General features: G+C 42.8%; 1 protein-coding gene across 9 annotated transcripts in view; it reads left to right on the top strand.

The window, feature by feature from the left end:
* Positions 1–15,690, top strand: part of gramd1ba (GRAM domain containing 1Ba) — a 63,938-nt gene that overhangs the window by 19,044 nt on the left and 29,204 nt on the right. For 3 of the 9 annotated variants that reach the window (XM_027015429.2, XM_027015426.2, XM_027015432.2), the window contains exons 1-2: positions 2,505–2,696; positions 4,297–4,380. The gene's annotated coding sequence lies outside the window, so the exon portion shown is untranslated. Of the gene's footprint in view, positions 1–2,504; positions 2,697–4,296; positions 4,381–7,385; positions 7,472–15,690 lie in introns of those variants that run through there. The other 6 variants (XM_027015436.2, XM_027015428.2, XM_027015425.2 and 3 more) reach the window with 5 other exon arrangements.

Here is a 15,690-nt window from a genome sequence, read left to right as displayed (position 1 = left end):
CACCCTCCACAGGTTACTACTGTCCTTTGAATAAATGCCCAATCCTTTTTTTCTGTGCACACTTAGCTATGTTCATGAAAGGTTATTACATATGCCGACCTTTAGCATCCGTTTATGAACTAATTTTTACGCATTCTCATAAATGGCCAGTAGTACAAATCCAAAGATTACAGCATCAAGTACCGTGGCTTGCCTGTTTAGCCAGTTACTGTAACTGTAGCACAGAATACTGCACACATCAGGTAACGTGGCTTTGCTGTTGAGCCAATTACTGTACCCGTAGCCCACTTTCTAGTGGCATGGTTACCCCATTCATCGACGTGGTCCGCTAGAGCGGTGCTTAACTGGACTCTTGGGAAACGCTAAATATCGAGCTAGAGGGAGTGACACCGAAGGCAGAACACGCTTAGATCATTTCAAGCCTCATTAGAATAGCACAAAATAATCGAATCATAATCGAATATTTGGATGCAAAGATGTTTCTTAGATTGGTGCCTGTCTGGTTGAGACATGCATGTTTTCATCTCTGGAATATGAACCCCCCCCCCCGCCCGACACAAAGTAGATTCGTCCGGATAAAGGGGAACGTGGAAATCATAGCGGAACAAAAAGTAGATGAAAATTCAGCTGGTGTGATTAAAGCGGCAGGATTGGTTTGGTGTCATGGAATGACAAAGGTAGGATCTTTTCACTTTAGGTAGTCGGAGTGAGAAAGTGTTGCTTTGACATCACTTAAAATCCATTTATCCTGGTCTGCACCCTGTAACATTTTGAATGAGATGACTGGTTTGTGAGCTGGCTTTGCACTGCACCGCTTGTCGGACTTTTCCAGCAGCTGCAGAGTCGCAGCTCGTTGTCGCGCTGCGAGATGCGGTTAGGGTGACTTGACATAATGGTCCTGTCTGGAACTCAAGCATGCCACGGAAACTTATGCACGGCATGTTTCCTGTCCGTTTGGCACAGTTAGCTAGTTTTATAGTTGTTGATTACATAATGTCTTTTAACAGAACTGCTTTCAGGTGGAGGGAAAGGTTACAAAGGTTTTCTCCTTTCTGTGTTTGATACGCAGAGCTTATATGACCTTGTCCTCTCACTCATACATTGGCCTAAGAAGTCTTGGGTCTTTACAGCTGTGTGTATTTGTTTAAATTAGTTTACTTTTTTTAATTTTTTTATTATTTTTTTTTTACAGTGAATGTTGGTACAGACACAGACGCAGAGGCAGGACACTAGACTAGCTGAGTTTGATTTTACGAAGGCACACTGCCAGTTAAAAAAGAGGCCCGTGCGTCTCTTCTAAGGCAATAACAATATAGCGCGCGCAGCAAGTGCGTCGCTTAGGGCACCCCCCCCCCTCCGCTCCGCAGGGGTTAATCAGTGGAGTGTGTGATGTGCAGGCCAGGCATGTGGATAAACCATATGTGCCTGTCTTTCTATTGCATATTTTACTATACCCTCTCACTTCATAACAGAGTGATCACATTTATACTGTAATTGATTCCTGGCAGTTGCTTGGATACGGTGTCCACATATGGGTTGAAATATTTTTAGAGCCTTACACGATTCACAGGTTTGCGCATTACTGAAATGCCTTTTTTATGCTGTTATATTTCCAGTGTTTAAACAGATGGTGAGCATGCAAGTGCATTCTTAAAAGTTGACCCCACAGATGCGTGTTGTGGATGACCTCTCCAAAGCAGTGAACGATGAGCTGGATGTATGAGTAAGAAACTTCAGGAAGATGCATCTAACAATTGGCTTCTCTTTTGTGTCCTTCCACATTGTCATATGAAACAGCATTTGCATATATCTGTATGCATGAAGGCATGTCATACCAAGTACAACCTTTGACCTTCCTCTGACCTCTAGGGCATGACTGGAGTTCTGTTAAGAACCACAGTCCATCTGCAGGGATGGATATGCCGGCACCAGTGTCTCCTAGAAGTTAACCTATGTCAGCTGAGCCCAAAGCCAATCTGAATCTGCATTTTCCAACATAACAATGAAAAATCTGAAACCTTTTTTCTCGGATACACTGGGAGGTGTTTTAAGTGGAGTCTGCTGCTTCATCTTACCACAGTAATAGCCAGGATGTTCTCTACAGCGCTGGGACAATCTAGACTTTTGCTTTGAGAGCTGATGCTGGAACACTGTTTTCCAAACAGTCTCCCAAGGCTCTCAGCAGGTGGTTTGTGGACTCCTGGAGCTTCCTTTCTGAGCCTTTGAGATTGGGAGCTGTCAGGACCTTTGACCCTTGTGTTAGACTACATGGTAGACTGCAGGACTAAACACGTTTGAATTAGGTGTGCCATCATGACCGAGGCCCTGCAGCCACCCACTTTGCTCGTTCACGATGGCTCGAGTGTGAGTTGTGACAGCGAGGCTCTGCCCCTGGCTAGCTCGCCGAGCCCCGCCCTCCGGCGCAAGCGCTTCAAGATGCGGCGCATGAGGAACGTGCAGAGTGAGAAGGAGGCAGAGGGTGGCTCCCCGCGGAGCTCTGCCGGCATTGCCTGCCCTGCTGGTGCCGCCGACAAGGAGTACCTGCAGCTGCCCTCCATCGAGGTGACACCCTCGAGCGACGAGGACGCCGGCGGCTCGGGAGGCTCCACGCCGGGAGCCTCTCCCCGCCGCAAGCGCTTCCTGCTGCGAAAGCTGCTCGGAGGCGGAGACAAGAAGGAGCACAGCAGCGAGAGCAGGTCTGTATTGCCCAGCAGGTGGCGCAGGTTGGGCAAGGGCCAGTGGCCCCAACACACTCGTCACAAGGGCCACACCCATCTTAGTTCTGTAGCACCACCACCACCACCACCACTTGTATGCCAAACCTCCCCACAGATGAACCAGGAAGAATCGACACCTGACAACTTCTGCATTTTTGCATCTTGCCGCTTTTTGTCGTGACCCTGGTGAGCCTGTGCCGCTTCACTCGCAAAGGGACCGATGTCCCTGCTTCGGCACATCTAATGTCTGTGACACGCTGCCTTCCGAGGAGCTTCTGCTTTAAAAATAAAACCACACGGCTCGGAAGCATGTCTCCTGTGTCCTGATGTGTGTCCCTTCAGTGCCAGTAAAGTCAGACGCAGTGGGTTCCCATCGATGTGGAGGTTTCGATTACATCTGTATAGGTTGTTGTCCTAAAATTTTAGATCAATCCCTATCAGTTGAGCCAAATGGATGGGTGAGTTTATATCTAAGTGAGTCGAGTTTTTCATTGAGTGTAGCAGTCAGTCTCCTTCTGTTCCTGTTAACGCTGTAGTGCTCTGAAAAACATCTGATAGTTTCCTCACCTGTGCTGACTTCCCTTTATTGCTGCACTTTTCACGTGAATGGAAGTAATGTGGTTTCCTTGTATATGATGAGCAAAAACCACATGTTGGATTAATTCCATTTTGGTTCATACTGACGGTTATATTACCCAAACTGGTTTTGTACTGATATGTTGTGAATCTTCACACAATTAAGCCTTTTTTTTTCTGGATTTGACTCTAGTCGCTAGGGTTGACATTTCATTACTTGACAATGGGTTCATTTTTATCTGCTGTCCTTCAGGAAGGTACATAAAGATGCCTAAAGTGTCGCCTCTACATTCTCTCTGGTTTCACTTAGTGTGCGGAGTATGATAATCACCACGGTTGCCAGATTTTGAGAGATGTGATTGGCTTTCCGCTGACTGTGTCCACACAGCCGACGCATGGTTATTGTTCTGCTCAGTTGTACTGTGCCCACCAGGGTTGCGGTGCAGCTGTGGGAGACCATGTCCAGCTGTGTGTGGAGACATGTGGCGGTGTGTTGTGGAGTGTAGGTGTAGGTGTATGTGTGTGGCTGTGTGTTGGCATGTGAGGCTGTGGGAGAGCACACATGACTGTGTTTGTGTGGCGGCATGTGGCCATGTGTGGTGGAGTGTAGGTGTATTTGTGTGGCTGTGTGCAGATGTGTGTAGCTGTGTTTGTGTGGCTGCATGTGGCCGTGAGTGAGTGTGGGGTGTGCGTCTGACTGTGTGCAGGCATCTGAGCCTGTGTGTGGCTGTATGTGAGCGTGTGTATCTGTGTGCGGCTGTGTGAGGCTGTGTGTGAGTGCATTTGGATAGGCATAGGTGCATGTGGCTGTGTGTAGACACATGAGGCTGTGTCTACGTGGCTGTGCATGAGTGCGCGTGACTGTGTAGCTGCATGTGGCTGTGTGTAGGCACATGAGGCTATGTGTGAGGCTGTGTCTGTGTATGGTTGTGTGTGAGTGCATGTGACTGTGTAGCTGCACGTGGCCTCTGACACCTGCTATCTGTGACTCTCTCTCTTACAGCAGTCAGCAAAGCAGCTTCAGTCGGCAAAGCAGCCATGATGATGACTCCACCCGCTACCTGAAGCCAAACACCCGTGAGGACAGGTACTCACTACTGTGTGTGTGTGTGTCTGTCTCTAAGAGAGAGAGGGAGAGAGCAGAACTAATGTTCTCTCTGCTTTTGATATAATTCCAATTTGTAATTATGATTATTGATTAACAAAAAAATTCAAATATTTATGCTGGTTTCGAATTTGTTTTAATTTGATGCAGTTTAACACAGTTATTCAACTTTTAAAATCCTTGCCATTGAACAGACATGGGAAAAGGAATATGGACAAAAAACAAATAGCACTGAACTAACTTTTGGTGGTCAAGTCATTCTAGGCTGGCAGAGTTGGTCCGACTAATATGGAACTGCTGGTGTTTTTGTCCACTGGAGGGCAGTGGTCTGTCAGAGCCAATAGAACATCATGTTGGTAAATTGCTTGAACAGCAGGTTTTCTTTTATGACTAAATGAACACAACATTTCTGAGATTATCACCACAGGAAATGTTTTTTATTTTTTTATTTTGTGGTGCTGTAATATTTTAGGATTGGTATTGTGCTTAAGGATACCCTCTCTGTGTAGAAACATCTAGAAAATATTTGGGGGGTTTTCTTTTACAATTACCTCTTACACTCCAAGGACCCAGAGACAAGACTCTCTTTCATGTAACTAGTTACTGTTGTAACTAGACACATTTTAGATTATTTACTGAACATTTTACATCGGTTAATAAATTATATTATTTAGAATGAATAACTGTAATAAGCGTGGAGTTTGTGATCTTAGGGCATTTTTAAAAAAAAGGAAGAAATAGATTATATTTTAAAACATGCATAGTATTTGCTACATATTATTGTAGCATAATGTTTTTAAGATGTATCTCTGGTGTATATTTTTGTAGCTGCACTGTTTCTTTGATTTGGGAGAAATGTTTTTTTGTTCAGTCCTTAGGCATTTTTTACTTACTGTGCTGGATAAATGCATTTTCCTCCCAAGATAATGTGAGTTCTCTGGTTCCTAATATTCTTGCTAGTCCATATCCTGCCCACAGGGTGTCAACTCCCTGCTTTCCTTATTCCATTTGCAGATGGCTGCACACATGTGGCGTCCGAATGGAAAGGTCATTTTCATATATCGTACGTTTCATCAAACGAATTGCACTTTTAAAAAACAGAAATGATCAAAGAAGGCTAGGGTTCCTACCTTCAGCAGGCAGTTGCAACAACCTGAGCAGTTACTGCAACATGTTGCAAGGGTGCGGGGGTGTAGGTTAACATTCACACCAACGCGGGCACAGGCGGAGGGCTCAAGCGTGCTGGAGTGAGGAGGGGGTGGTGATTAAAGACCTGCTTCTCAGCCAATAATTTTTCATCTCATGCCTTTTAAAGGGCTGGGCTAAGCACAGTGCCACATCATGAAAATAGCACATTTGCGTCTTACAGTTTTTTGTTTGTTTGTTTTGTTTTGTTTTTTTCTGCCAGGACTGAAAATATCACAGAGCATGAGGTTTGAATATTGTCAGTTTATTGGCTCAGTTAAACCCTCTTTCTACGTCTCAGGTAAGGGTGGAGCTGCTTGTAACTACTTGTGTATAGCTTACAGTTTAATTATATAGCATACAATTTTTCTGCAGTTTCACAAAGGATGCCAGCTCTGTAACACTTAGTAATTGCATCCATTCGGTATTGTTACTGTGGGTATCGAGGACATTCCGCGGCCCTATAGAGCTGCTGGACATTTTCAGCAAGGGTTTTGTTTGCACTAAACACCTCTCCAAACAAATGTCTGCCCGTTTACATGGAGCTCACATTTTGATGTTCACAGTCATACGTTCCAAGGGCGCGACAACAGCGATATGCTGAAGCACTGCACATGCCGGTCTGTGCACCCACAGAGATAGCCCACTGTCTCCAACAGACCCCCTACAGCTAGTGCCACTTGGGTGTCGCAGGCCAGTCCTGCAAGGAAGAATTGGCATGGGCTTTTGTCCATCACCCGCCCCCAACCACACCCCCACATCCATACACGTTCTCTGCTCATACCAAACATGGAGGAGTGTCAGTTGCAGCCTCTGCTCTGAATGATAGTCGCTGTCTGTACCTCTTCTTTCTCACTTTGCATTCGACCTCATAAAAAGTGTGTTCCACGAGGAGCAAAAGCAGGTGCACAAATCTTCACATCAGCAACTTTTTATTTATTTTTTTGCATGGAAATGTTCTTTTCACTGTTGTTTTTAGCTGCATTCTGTGTTCTTGTGGAACGCATTACATCTTGTCCAGGTGGAGCCGTTGGGTTCTGCGCTTGCATTCTGTCGCCAGGGTTCCCCTTTACATGCAGGCTTTATTACGAATATATTTTAGCATGGCACAGTGTGACCTCTCAACATTTGGATGTTCCCGGTGATGTCCCCCTGTAGCGAGATGCTTGTGTCACTCTTAGCTCGCTCTAATTAAAAGATTAAAAGGGTGTATTCCACAGGAGGTTGTGTGTATCATGGGCAGGCTTTATTTAGGACCCATTCATCAACAGCATAATTAGGATATCCATTACAGTGGATGTGGCAGTGTTCTATAAGACCCAGCTAATATTTGCTATAGATGGTCAATCTTTCTTTCCTTCTTTTTTCATCTTTTTTCTTTCTTTCATCTCCTCTCTCTCTCTCTCCCCAGTCCTCCCTCTGCCTCTGTAAAGTCCTGTCCAGTGCCTCCGCTTGCCCATACCCCGTCAGCTGCATGACAGTAGCTCCGCCTCCCCCGTGGCTCAGTAGTTACCCGCTGCCTCCCGGGGTGCAGCTCCTCCTCCTCCTCCTCCTCTTCCCTAGAGGGGCCCTTAGTGGAGAGAGCAGGCTGTGTGCAGGTGAGGAGAACAGCACCGCTCTGCTGTCGCACTGTGCCCAGACGCAGAGCACGGCAACTAGGTCAGCACACCGAAGAGGGCAGAGGAAGGTGGAGGCAGGCAGGTCTAGTGATGAGCGTGCTGTAGGCAGATCTCACCGCTCGTGCCTGTTTCTGGGTGGGAATCTGAGGAGGGGCAACCATGGTGCAGAGCAGGGCTCTGGGGGGGCGGTCCTGCACCTCGCCCATCAAACTGGGCTGTCACCCGCGAGTGTCCACTCTCAGGAAAAGACTACACTTTCGCAAAGACCAGTGAGTACACACGTGTCTCTTCCACTCTGGCTTTTGGTGGAAAGGGTCGGCCATGGATCTGATGGGACCTTTTGTAAAATGTATACATCTGTTACAATTATTATTTGTTTTGTTGCTTATTTTATGTGGTCTGAGATTACTGATGGACCTTGGCAAAAGATGATCTGAACTCTGTGTAGAGGAATGGACTCTTTAGAGTTCTATAGCAGGGAGTGGATGTGAAGGCCATCCCTTCACTAGGACACTTGGTGTGGTTAGTTATGTTTGTCCTGCCATCTTCTGTGGAACTTTTGCAGATTTTGCTGTTAGTGAAACATTCTTCTGTTTCCTTCTGCTTAATGACTGAGGATTGTGTTGGACTGTGTATTGGACTATATTAATTTGCACACACACAAGAAGATTTTAAAAATGTTGAACTTACTCACACTCTGTGTACCTCTCAGTTTGCTGGTGTTCAGTGTGTAATACACATTTACATGCGACTGTATTACATTCTGTAACATTCTGTGATTGAGGTGAATCCAGTAAACTGTAATATTTATTTATATTTTAATTTATTTACGTGTTTGTATTGCAGATTACTAAAATATTCCCATGGACTAATTTATAAACTCAGCCACATCAGGGTTTGCCTGACATCCAGCCTAAACCCAACAGCAGTATGAAGGCAGTCTTTAAAAGCCCCAACAAGGCTTACAGTGCCTGGGCTGAGCAATCTGACACTGTTCCCTGGCCCCAGCTCACAGAAGGCAAGCTCTGGGATGAATAAGTCATGATGGTGGTGGGGACCACACAGGCTCTCAAGACTACATGAACCTGTTTAAGATGCAGAATGTGTGTGTGTGTGTGTGTGTGTGTGTGTGTGTGTGTGTGTGTGTGTGTGTGTGTGTGTGTTTCATTACTTCTCTATTTTTATTTTTACATTTTTTTTATTTTGTTTTTCAGTTCATTTCAAGAGTGTGAAGTTTTAATGGTTTCAGTTTTTATTTAGTTTTTAATATTTATTATGCAAGCTGTGGTGAAAAAAAGGTATTTGACAAGGTTATTATAAAAACAATGAAATGCATGATATATATATATATATATATATATATACTCTAAAATCGAAATCACATTGAAACTTGATTCCTGACCCCATGTCGATGTCCAAGAACCAGTTTGTTACCATTTGGTAATTTGGATGTATTGCTGGCAAGTCCAACTGCCTTTAATTTAAGCAGACAATTGCTTGTTTCATTCCTGGTTTCGTTGCTTCTAGGAAAACTAAACTTTTTCTATCTAATTATATTTAATTTACATTTGGGTTGTGCTGAATATAATGGTTTAGCTTTAGTGTTCTTTTTATTTTTTTCAGTTAACAACTATTTTTACTGCTTGTGTGTACGTGTGTGTCTGTGTGTCTGTGTGTCTGTGTGTCTGTGTGTCTGTGTAAGCTGCCTCTGCTTATTTTGGCTGTATGATCATGTTTGTTTTCTTGGGTGTTTGCCCCCGGATAACCATATGCTCGTCATTCAGTTTGTTGGCCAAAAAAGGATCAGAGATGCACTGACTGCAAGCTCAGTGATTTACTCGCAGTGCTAAGACAATGCTATGAATGTTCAGCATCACATTATGAGAGTCCAGGTAATATTACACGTAGTACAGTGCTGTCTTAGGCCATCCGTGAAATATGCTTACAGCATCTGACAGATACTCTTATCCAGTGGTGCTTATACATGAATATACATTTTTATCAGTATGAGAGTATATGCGCTCTATTGGGAATCAAACTCATGATTCAACCTCTACCTGTGCTATCAGATGAGATACAGGAGTATAGCTTTAGAAAACCAATGTTTAAAGCTATTTATCAGAGCACAAGGTGTTTAGCAGCTTAAATAAAAAAAATTCTCCCAACCTTCTTCATTTAACTTTGGCTGTTTTTCCCCCTGTCCAAGTGATCCAGTACAGGTTCAATTATGATGCAGGTGGGCTTCTGTTCTGGCAGTCTGAGAGTGGACAGGCGGACATCCTGATTATGTTTCAGCGTTTGAAGCCCTTATCATGCTGAAAGATCTTTTGTCATGAGGAAAGGACCCAAACCTGTGTTGTTCTAGTTGATGCCCAAGATATCCGCATCTTGCTACCTTTTGTGCATTAATGTGTATTTGTATCAATGCTTTATCACAGCATATTAGTTTTACTGTAAGTGTTTATATAGTGTTTTCACATGTAAACAAACACTTGCCTATGACTAGCATAGCACTGTTTATCATACAACAAAGTGTTATATACGGTATCTCCATATACATAATATCTTGGTCATTGTATGTCATATAATTCCTTGAGGGCAAAGGTAGTGGTTGTAGGATGGGTAGTGGTTGCCAGGATGTAGAATTAGGAATTGAGCAGGTGAGGACCTGGTGAGAATTTAACATACAATTTAGTAGCACTATTGTAAGTAGCACTATTGAACAATTGGTCAGCTAAAGGAATCTTACAGAGAGGGGAGGGAGTGTGCATACATGTGTGAGGGAGGGAGGGAGGGAGGGAGGGAGAGAGAGAAAGAGAGGTTATGGAGGGTCTGTGAGGTCATATTTACATGCTCCCTAATGTGTGAACAGCTTGGAAATGTGCTGATTCATTGGAACCCAGAGAAGGCAGCAAGGGCCTGCTGGACAGCCCAACTCATCCTTACACAGCAGTAGTGATAAATCTTCCCAAATTACTGGTCTCTCTCACTTGCACACACATGCACACAATTCATATTGCTGCACTTTTTTTCAATGGTGTTTTTGTTCATACTGGACAGTGGAATAACCAAAATATCTGACGCTAGTGTTTGCATGAAGTGCTTGGTCCATGCCCTGGACCATGAAATTTACAGAAATGCGCAGGGTTGCTATGACCACCAAACCACTGTGACTGTACATGCGACTGTCCCGACGTGCACTTGGGCCCGCTGCGTGTGATGAGCAGGGTTCAGACGGCCGCAGTGCTCTGGCCACAACCACGGTGCTTTCATCTGTCTTCATCAGTCTCCTCCAGACAGCCTCCCAGCAGGAGGACGTGGCCTTCAATGGGGGATGTCATGTTCTGCTGCTCTACAGAGACTGCTTCGCCCTGTCCCCTTTCACAGACTAATGAGATGAGGTTTCTCACTTTGAGCAGATGGCTTTCTCAGACACATACTCTGTGGGTGTGCGTGCGCTTTCTTTTTCTAATTAGCAGTAATTTAGGTAGATCTATTAGCGTTGTCATGTGAAAATCAGTTGGGCGTTTAGGCATCTACTGTTCTTAGTATATGACAAACTGCTCCCTCTTTTTGCACAGAGGGAAGTCTTCTCTTTTTCTTTCTTTTTCCTGTTCCCTCCTTCCCTCATTCTGTCTGTGATTTCCTCTGCCTTGGTCATTTTAATTGTAGGAGAGACGAAACCTCTTGGTTAATCAGTCACATTAGCCTCAGGCTTGTCATACACAGCAAGAAGCTACTCCCGTTGCAAGATTGAAATTCAGCTGAATTCTAGATTGTGTTTCCTACATTAATAATCCACCATGGCCTCCTATCCTGAAAAACATTTACATGGATGAGATGATGTTTGTTAAAAAAAGAAAACACATCATTTAACACTTTAAACACTGCACAATATGCATTCTAAATAGCCAATTCATGCCAGTTTAGGGTGGAGTTATGAATGAGAAATGACGTTTGTTTATGGTATATTTTAAAAATATATTTTAAAAAAGTGCTTACTTGTGAAAGGACAGGTTTGCAAATACAAAGCAAAATTTGGAGCAAAGTTCTGAACCTATTTTTATCTTAGCTTAAAATGTTTTCTTTCTTATAATTCAAGTAAGTTTTTTTTTTTTTTTTTTTAATATACAGATTTGATTTCATGTTATCTTTTTGGCCCACACATGCATTTTAGACTCTTTCATGCTGAAGGTGCAGAAGATCAGAAAGTGCTCTGTGTAAGAGTGGTGGTGTGCGGGGAGGGCTTATTTATTGGAGCCCTACTGTAAGTGTTTCTGTGGCGGAGGAGAGTGAGACTCCTGCAATCTCGTTTGTTCCTCTGATTTAATTGGGTGCCAGCCGTTGCACTTCCATTCTCCAACAGCGGCAGGACAAGACAGGGCAGCACAGCAGGGGCACAGAGGGTCCAGTAGGGGGCGCCCATGAGGACAATTTCTAGAGTTTTGCACAGCTCAGCACAAGGGCGAGGGAGTGAAACGGAAAGAGACAGTGACGGAGGGATGGAGCAAGAAAGAGAGAGAGAGGAAGAGAGAATGAGTGTGTGTGTGTGAGCGAGAGAGACAGAGATAGAGACAGAGAGGAGAGAGTGAGAATAAAACCCACAGCAATGTCCTATTACTATAGCTGATGATTCAGGCAAGACCTGCAGACTGAGGTTATCTCAGACCTCTGTCAGATACTTCTCACACACACACACACACACACACACACACACACAAATGCATACACCTGCTTTTCCAAGTGGAGGAAAGCATAAAGCTTGACTCATTCATTTCTCATTTCACCACACCTCATGAAGTCATTTTTAATGAGCCACTGTAGATTCACACTGGATTCATTCATCTCATTTGGGATCAACATGATATAACGTCTTAGTGTCTTTCATTAATGTGTAGTGCAGTGTTTATGCACTCTTATATTAGTCAAATCCCCTCTTGTCATATTCTCACCGACTAACCTCACCCTCTAACAGAATTACAGTATGTGAGAGACTGTATCTTAACCCTTAGGAGTCTTGAATTATTTTGGTTGTTTTTGAATACTTTTGATTTTGTCTTTATATACCACCTTAAATAATGTTTCTATGCCAATGTTTGGTATCTTTTTTTCAGCACATCACCTATATAACTTGATGTTATTTTTTTCACTTTGACATACTTTAGCAACATACTAGACCCAAAACACACACAATACATAAAAACCGGATTTAAAAAATGTTTTATTTGCTATGAAAACGCAAACATTTTCAGTGAAGCATTTTAAAAGGGTCAGATGAACTGCTATATAAACAAGAAGTTGAGGTGATTAATTAGCATCTTTTCAGGCAATCATATTGCTTATTCCATACCCTTTAAACAGCTGCCAGAACACTATGGTACTTCACAAAAATAGCATGTGTCTTATGTTATTTTGCATGGTTATAAGATCGCAGTGGAACATAAGGTTTGATTACTGGCAGGTTAAACCACCCTTACCTTAATGTTTAGTAAGAGTAGAGCTAGTTATGATTCACAATGTTACATTTGGCCTGCAATATCCAAGTCTGAGTTCAGTCATAAAAGTTGACAGTTCTATAACTATATTATTGATCGTATTCCTTTACTGTCGTTCAATATAATATCTATGATTACTGTGATCTGTGATTACAGAGGCATTAATCCATGACACCCTGTAATGGTTTTGCTTTTACTGCTAAAATATTTCTTGCACCTGCTGGTGAACTCACCAAATTTTCAAATAGTTTATATTTTGTGATTTGTGATGTGGTTGTGGTTTTTATTGAATTGCTACTGTATTAATACTCGTCTTTTTTTATTTGTGATTATTTGTTGATTTAGTGTATTGATTGCATCTCTTTTGCTGTGGTGCACAGCATTTTGCAGTCTCCTTGTGCCATGCTGACACTGGAGCTGATCTATTTTCAGTGTGTGCATTTAGGCACGTGGGGGATTAACCGCGTAGTCCCACATCCCGGGCACTGGTCACTAATTGAGCATGACCGTCACCACATCACCTGACTCTTCGTCCTGCTCTCTGATTGGTCGGCCCTCTCTGAACTCTGCGTGGCCACAGAGTGCAGAAGCGGACAGGCTCTCAGCGGCTCGGCACTGCAGGGGCTCTCCCTCGACTTGGCCCGGGCAATGCGTCTGCAGAAACAGCTCTGGCACCTAACAATGCCAGAGTCCAGGGGAGGGCACAAGGACAAAAGAACACGCCACCCACTACGTGACCTGGTTTGGAAAAAGGCTTTGGTTTATTCTGTTTAGGGGTAGCTAGGAAATATGTAGTATTCATAATTGCTGTACACAAATACACAAGTTCTTCAGCGAAAAAGGACATTTTGAACAAAGAGCTTTGGAGACAGTGCTTCTGAAGTTCTAGGAGGAGAAACTAGTTTATGTTAGAAAAAATAGATCTTTAAATCAACATTAATTCCATGGGTTTCACAAGTTTAGAGAGTCTAGATCAGTTTTTTTTTCTCTGACTTTATTAACTTCATTGCTGCCATAGCAACAACTGGCAATGCAAAAAGATATGTCATTAACGCAAAGGCCATTAGCATTAAAATGCCTTGCCACTGGAAGTGGAAATGACGTAAAATGTAAAAGAGACTACATCTCTTCTAAGAAACACAACAGACAACTCCTGCAGTAACACATGAGGTGGAATGGCTGATCCTTTCATGCTAGTATTTTAGCATTAGTGGCTTTGTTAATACATTTACATGTAGCACATCCACAGTTGCTGGCTACAGTACAACAGTCATTATTCCATTGATCATTTATTTCACTCGTGATTAGCATCTTTGATTTGGATCTTTGAAAGATGTTCACGAGTCCTATTTAGAATATTGTTGTTTGGTCTCATTATTTATAATGTGTATTTATTTACGAGGTTGCTAACGTCCATTTTTGATTGCTAAGACATGTACTAATGAAATTAATTTTAAATTTAAGATGGTCTGCAAACTAACAGCTAGCAAGAAAATAGCAGTGGGATAATGGAGCATGTGTAAAAGATAGAAACGAGTTACTGCTTAAAGTCATATGGAGATTACTAGAAAAAGTATTTATTAGCTATCAATCTAGCTGGTAAGCAATTTATCCCAAATTCAAGCTGGCGATCTATCATGCTTGCTGTCCATACCAGCCTTTCAGTGTGTTTTAAGATTTCTTATGACTTTCGACGTGGTTTTGACAGTGTCTTTTATTTTGATGCTGTAGATTTCAGTTCGACTATGTCCATTTGCCTAAAATGTTTAAAGGCTCGATGTGTATCCGTGCTGAATTTAACGTGAGCGTGAGAGCCGCCAGCTGCAAAGAAAGAAAGAACATGACCGCCTTGGAACTGACACTCGAGACACTCGGTTGAGATTTCATAGGGGAAAAAAAAGGGTTTATTCAGACGATCGGTTAGATTCTTGTATTCCTACACTTAAATGTGCATTTATATACATGTATACAGACAGATTTGTCTAGGTTGCTCTTTAGAAAGTACCGTTGATTAGTAATTATAAGGATAGTTCAACATTACACATGCTATAGCCAACATGTGGCATTATTATTTGTATCATTGTTTTAAACTGTTACGTCTGTGGCTGCGTGGCAGTTTCCTGACATGGTTGTCATGTGATCTTTTATTGTAATATGCCGCTGCTTTACAGAATGACTGCAGTACAAAGTCTGTTTGGATTAGATGCCCTGTTTTTACATTTACAGAATATTGTTATGCTAAAGTGATCATGACTATGGCTGTATCTGCACTGGCTGCAGGACTGTCTGATCAGGAATGGAGCTGTCCATTCAGCACCATGTATTCTGGCGTTGGCAAGGTCCCTCTTGGGCCAAGGAACATGAATGCATATGGGCACTTTTCTGTTATGCAAAAATATCTGGTATGTTGTGAAGGATGTGTGGCTCTGTTATTTATGTATTTGTAAATTTATACATCTGGAAATGACATACTTGACAGTATATAAAACAAGTGTTTAGCAGTAAATGCTTGGTCTTAGGATAATTACTGATATAGTTTCCAATTCCACTTTTATGTTATAGCTCTCTCTCTCTCTCTGTGTGTGTGTGTGTGTCTGTGTGTGTGAGTGAGAAAGAGGGAAAGAGAGAGAGTTCCAATTCTCACCTGGATAATGGCACTGTTGTGTACACACATGGTGGACAAACTTTTGTTTTGTTGTCTGTGTGTGTGTGTGTGTATGTATGTGTCGAGGAATTGCACAAGAATTATTATTAATGCAGCAGTATAAAGTAGTCAGTCTGCTGACCGGCTTCTATGTGCTACAGCTTAAGAGAAATCATAAGCTGAACAGAAAGACTGCAAGAAGATAGAAAGTGAGAGAGTGAGAAAGTGTGAGAGAGCGATGGGGAAAAGTAAGCTGTTCTAGTTGTGGACCTCTTGCTCTATGGCACTTTGTGATACTGTAGAGGGTGCAGTGACTCAGCACACACACATAGACATGCTCCCTCATGGA

This window comes from Electrophorus electricus, chromosome 17 (genome assembly GCF_013358815.1).
Source record: "Electrophorus electricus isolate fEleEle1 chromosome 17, fEleEle1.pri, whole genome shotgun sequence".
In the NCBI taxonomy this organism is placed as follows: Eukaryota; Metazoa; Chordata; class Actinopteri; order Gymnotiformes; family Gymnotidae; genus Electrophorus; species Electrophorus electricus.
The sequence above is the reverse complement of the archived record's forward strand: the minus strand, read 5'-3'. Positions and strand labels throughout refer to the sequence as shown.